Source organism: Arachis stenosperma, chromosome 5 (assembly GCF_014773155.1).
Source record: "Arachis stenosperma cultivar V10309 chromosome 5, arast.V10309.gnm1.PFL2, whole genome shotgun sequence".
Classification (NCBI taxonomy): Eukaryota; Viridiplantae; Streptophyta; class Magnoliopsida; order Fabales; family Fabaceae; genus Arachis; species Arachis stenosperma.
Window position 1 is genome coordinate 38,042,077 of NC_080381.1, and position 6,127 is coordinate 38,048,203.

Sequence of the window (6,127 nt, forward strand, 5' to 3'; positions counted from 1 at the left end):
CCTCCCCATTACTGAGATCTCTGAAACCTTTCCTGATGAGCAACTCTTTGCCATTCATGAAGTACCATGGTTTGCAGACATTGCAAACTATAAGGCTGCAAGGTTCATACCCAAGGAGTACAACATGCAGCAAACAAAAAAAATTAATTTATGATGCAAAGTACTACTTGTGGGATGAACCATATCTCTTTAAGAGATGCACAGACGGAATAATTCGTAGATGTGTGCCTAGAGAAGAAGCGCAAAGGATCCTTTGGCATTGCCATGGATCACAATATGGAGGACATTTCGAAAGTGAGCGAACAGCCACAAAAGTCCTCCAATGCGGCTTCTACTGGCCTACTCTCTATAAAGACTCCTGAGAGTTTGTACGGAACTGTGACAGTTGCCAGAGAGCTGGTAATCTGCCTCATGGTTACGCCATGCCTCAGCAAGGGATTTTAGAGATTGAATTATTTGACGTATGGGGTATTGACTTCATGGGACCGTTTTCACCTTCATACTCATACACTTATATTTTGGTGGCAGTGGACTATGTATCTAAATAGGTAGAGGCAATTACAACACCCACTAATGATACTAAAACAATGATAAAGTTCCTCCAGAAATACATCTTCAGTAGATTTGGTGTCCCTAGAGTATTAATCAGTGATGGAGGCATTCATTTCTGCAATAAACAGCTTTACTCTACTATGGTCCGGTATGGAATTAGCCACAAGGTGGCAACTCCGTATCATCCACAAACAAATGGGCAAGCTGAGGTCTCTAATAGAGAACTAAAAAGAATCCTGGAACGGACTGTAATGACCGGTAGAAAGGATTGGGCAAAAAGCTTGGATGATGCTCTGTGGGCATACAGAACAGCATTCAAGACTCCTATAGGAACTTCTCCATACCAACTTGTGTATGGCAAGGCCTGTCATCTGCCCGTGAAACTGGAACACAAGGCCTATTGGGCAACCAGATTCCTAAACCTTGATGCTAAATCAGCTGGAGAGAAAAGATTGCTCCAGTTGAATGAGCTAGAGGAGTTCAGGCTCAATGCTTTCGAGAATGAAAAAATTTACCAGGAGAAAGCAAAAAGGTGGCATGACAAGAAATTGTCATCCAGAGTCTTTGAACCAGGACAAAAGGTCCTGCTATTCAACTCTAGACTTAGATTATTCCCTGGGAAATTAAAATCCCGGTGGAGGGGACCATATGTGATTACAAGTGTGTCACCATATGGATATGTGGAGCTTCAGGATACTGACTCTGATAAAAGATTCATTGTTAATGGACAAAGAGTCAAACACAATCTTGAAAGCAATATTGAGCAAGAATGCTCAGTACTGAGACTAGAATAATGCTCAGTAAGGTCCAGCTAAAGACAATAAAGAAGCGCTTGCTGGGAGGCAACCCAGCCATTGGTTAAGTATATTTATATTTAAATAATAATTTTAGGAGTTCAATATAAAATTTTTCTTCAATTACAGGAGTTCACAGAGTTACAGAAAGATTCAGAGCAGAAAACAGAGAAAAGGAGCTCACTGGTAGAAAAACGCCAGTAAGGAGCATTTTGGGGCGTTAAACGCCAGAATGGGTATCATTCTGGGCGTTTAACGCCAGTAAGAAGCACCTTCTGGGCGTTAAACACCAGAATGGGTGCCATTCTGAGGGTTTAACACCAGACTTGCAGCATCATGAGCGTTTAGAAAAATGCCCAGTGACAAAGGAAATCTGGTGTTTAAACGCCAGCCAGGGTACCTGGCTGGGTGTTTAAACGCCCAAAGCAAGTAGCAATTGGGTGTTAAACGCCCAAAACATCCTACTCCTGGGCATTTAACGCTAGGAACATGGAGGGGAGGAGGTTCTTGTTCCCAACTCAGATCTTTTTTAATTTTCATATTTCCACCCACATTTCTTGCATGAACATGTTACAAATCCTCATCTTTCAATTTCAATTTCAAAAATTTCTTAATCCAAAAAAAATATTTTTCTATTTCTTTCAAAATCTTTGTCAAAACTCATATATATTTTTAATTTCTTTTCAAATCTTTTCCAAAACTCATATATCTTTTTTTATTTCTTTTCAAATCTTTTTCAACCCATCACATTATCTTTTCAAAATTAGATTTATCCGTTTCAAATCTTTCTCTTATGTTTTCAATTTTAACAACACATCTTTTGCATATCATAACTATCTTTTTACAAATCATATCTTCTATCATATCTTTTTCAAAATTTTCGAACCCACCCCTCTCCCTTTTAAATTCACATTCAGCCATCCCCTCTCCTCCACCATTCGAAATTGTCTCTCCTTCTCTTCCTCTCATTTCCTTTCTTTTGCTTGAGGACAAGCAAACCTCTAAGTTTGGTGTGCTTTTCGTGATCACTGAGCCAAGACTCACCAAGATCATGGCTCCTAAGGGAAAACAAACCACCTCAAGAGGCAAGAAAGAGAATATTTCAAAATCACTTTGGAATCAAGAGAGGTTCTTAACCAAAGAATATGCAGACCATTATTATAAAATAATGGGTCTGAGGTCAGTGATCTCGGAAGTTAAATTTGATCTGAAAGAAGATGAATATCCGGAGATCCAAGAGCAGATTCGAAACAGAGGCTAGGAAATCCTAGCTAATCCTGAGACAAAGGTGGGAAGAAACATGGTTCAGGAATTCTACTCAAATCTGTGGCAAACAGATAAACAAAGAATGTCTGGAACCGCCTTCTATACCTTTCGAACTATGGTCAGAGGGAGGATTATCTACTTCCACCTTGACATCATAAGAGAGATCTTCAAGCTGCCTTAACTACAAGATGACCCGGAATCCTTTAACAGGAGAATTGTGAGTCAAGATAAGCGCTTGGACCAAGTTCTAGAGGACATATGCATCCCTGGAGCCAAGTGGGTAACCAACACAAAGAATGTCCCAATTCAACTCAAGAGAGGGAATCTCAAACTAGTTGCTAGAGGCTGGCTAGATTTTATTGGGCGTTCCATACTACCCACCAGCAATCGCTCTGAGGTCACTGTTAAAAGAGCAGTGATGATCCATTGCATCATGATGGGAAACGAAGTGGAAGTTCATCATCTGATTGCTTGTGAGCTTTATACAATTGCAAATAAGAACTCCACTGAAGCCAAATTGGCCTACCCAAGCTTGATTTCTCTACTATGTAAAGATGCTGGAGTGAAGATAGGAGTAGATGAGTATATCTCAGTTGATCTCCTAATAAAAAAAAAGTCAATGGAAGGGCAACAAGTGCAAGACATTCCCATCAAAAGGAGGGCGCAGGAGTTCCTCCCAGAAATTCCACAGATTGACTACTGGAACCGCTTAGAAGCATTTATCACCAAGCTGCAAGAAGCCATGGATCAAATGAAAGAAGAATAGCAAAATCAAAATAGCATGCTCTGCAAGCTGCTTAAGGAACAGGAGAAGCAAGGGCATGAACTGCAGGAGCTGAAACGCTAGAAGCTATCTCTTGAAGGAGCATTGATGAGCGGATAATTTATACGCTTTTTGGCATTGTTTTTAGGTAATTTTTAGTAGGATCTAGCTACTTTTAGGAATGTTTTCATTAGTTTTTATGCTAAATTCACATTTCTGGACTTTACTATGAGTTTGTGTGTTTTTCTGTAATTTCAGATATTTTCTGGCTGAAATTGAGGGACCTGAGCAAAACTCTGATAAGAAGGCTGACAAAGACTGCTGATGCTGTTGGATTCTGACCTCCCTGCACTCGAAATAGATTTTCTGGAACTACACAACTCCAAATGGCGCGATCTCAATGGCGTTGGAAAGTAGACATTCAGAGCTTTCCAGAAATATAATAGTTCATATTTTATTCGAGATTAGACGACGTAAACTCGCACTCAACGCCAGTTTCATGCTGCATTCTGGAGTCAAACGCCAGAAACACGTCACGAACCAGAGTTGAACGCCAGAAACACGTTACAACTTGGCGTTCAACTCCAAAAGAAGCCTCTGCACGTGGAAAGCTCAAGCTCAGCCCAAGCACACACTAAGTGGGCCCCAGAAGTGGATTTCTGCATTAATTACTTACTTCTGTAAACCCTAGTAGCTAGTCTAGTATAAATAGGACATTTTACTATTGTATTAGACGTCTTTGATTGTCTAGTCTTTTGACCATTCAGTCTTTTGATCATTCATGGGGGCTGGCCATTCGACCTTGCCTGGACCATCACTTATGTATTTTCAACGGTGGAGTTTCTACACACCATAGATTAAGGGTGTGGAGCTCTGCTGTACCTCGAGTTTTAATGCGATTACTACTATTTTCTATTCAATTCAGTTTATTCCTGTTCTAAGATATTCGTTGCACTTCACCATGACGAATGTGATGATCCGTAACACTCATCATCATTCTCACCTATGAACGCGTGACTAACAACCACTTCCGTTCTACCTCAGACCGAACGCATATCTCTTAGATTCCTTAATCAGAATATTCGTGGTATAAGCTAGAATTGATGGCGGCATTCATGAGAGTCTGGAAAGTCTAAACCTTATCTGTGGTATTCTGAGTAGGATTCAGGGATTGAATGACTGTGACGAGCTTCAAACTCGCGATTGTTGGGTGTGATGACAAACGCAAAAGAATCAATGGATTCTATTCCGGCCTGATCGAGAATCGACAGATGATTAGCTGATGAGCGGATAATTTATACGCTTTTTGACATTGTTTTTAGTATGTTTCTAGTAGGATTTAGTTAGTTTTTAGTATATTTTTATTAGTTTTTAGTTAAAATTCACTTTTCTGGACTTTACTATGAGTTTGTGTGTTTTTCTGTGATTTCAGGTATTTTCTGGCTGAAATTGAGGGACCTGAGCAAAAATCTGATTCAGAGACTGAAAAGGACTGCAGATGCTGTTGGATTCTGACCTCCCTGCACTCGAAGTATATTTTCTGGAGCTACAGAAGCCCAATTGGCGCGCTCTCAATGGCGTTGGAAAGTAGACATTCTGGGCTTTCCAGCAATGTATAATAGTTCATACTTTGCTCAAGATTTGATGGCCCAAACCGGCGTTCCAAATCAGCTCAAGAATGCCCGGCGTTAAACGCCGGAACTGGCACAAGAATGGGAGTTAAACGCCCAAACTGGCACAAAAGCTGGCGTTTAACTCCAAGAAGAGTCTCTACACGAAAATGCTTCAATGCTCAGCCCAAGCACACACCAAGTGGGCCCGGAAGTGGATTTTTATGTCTTTTACTCATCTTTGTAATTCTTAAGCTACTAGTTCCCTATAAGTAGGACCTTTTACTATTGTATTTTCATCTTTTGATCATTTTTCGATCTTAGGATCATCTTTGGACGTCTAGTTCTTAGATCACTGGGGGCTGGCCTCACGGCCATGCCTAGACCTTGTTCTTATGTATTTTCAACGGTGGAGTTTCTACACACCATAGATTAAGGTGTGGAGTTCTGCTGTACCTCGAGTATTAATGCAATTACTATTGTTCTTCTATTCAATTCGGCTTGTTCTTATTCCAAGATATCACTTGTTCTTCAACTTGATGAATGTGATGATCCGTGACACTTATCATCATTCTCACCTATGAACGCGTGACCGTTAATCACCTCCGTTCTATCTTAGATTGGGTAGATATCTCATGGATTCTTTAACCGGAATCTTCGTGGTATAAGCTAGAATTGATGATTGCATTCAAGAGAATCCGGAAGGTCTAAACCTTGTCTATGGTATTCTGAGTAGGATTCAATAATTGAATGACTGTGACGAGCTTCAAACTCGTGATTGTGGGGCGTTAGTGACAAACGCAAAAGAATCACTGGATTCTATTCCGACATGATCGAGAACCGACAGCTGGATAGCCGTGCCGTGACAGGGTGCGTTGAACATTTCCACTGAGAGGACGGGACTGTAGCCATTGACAATGGTGATGCCCAACATACAGCTTGCCATGGAAAGGAGTAAGAAGGATTGGATGAAGACAGTAGGAAAACAGAGAGACGGAAGGGACAAAGCATCTCCATTCGCTTATCTGAAGTTCTCACCAATGAATTACATAAGTATCTCTATCTTTATCTTTATGTTTTATTCATATATCATCCATAACCATTTGAGTCTGCCTGACTAAGATTTACAAGGTGACCATAGC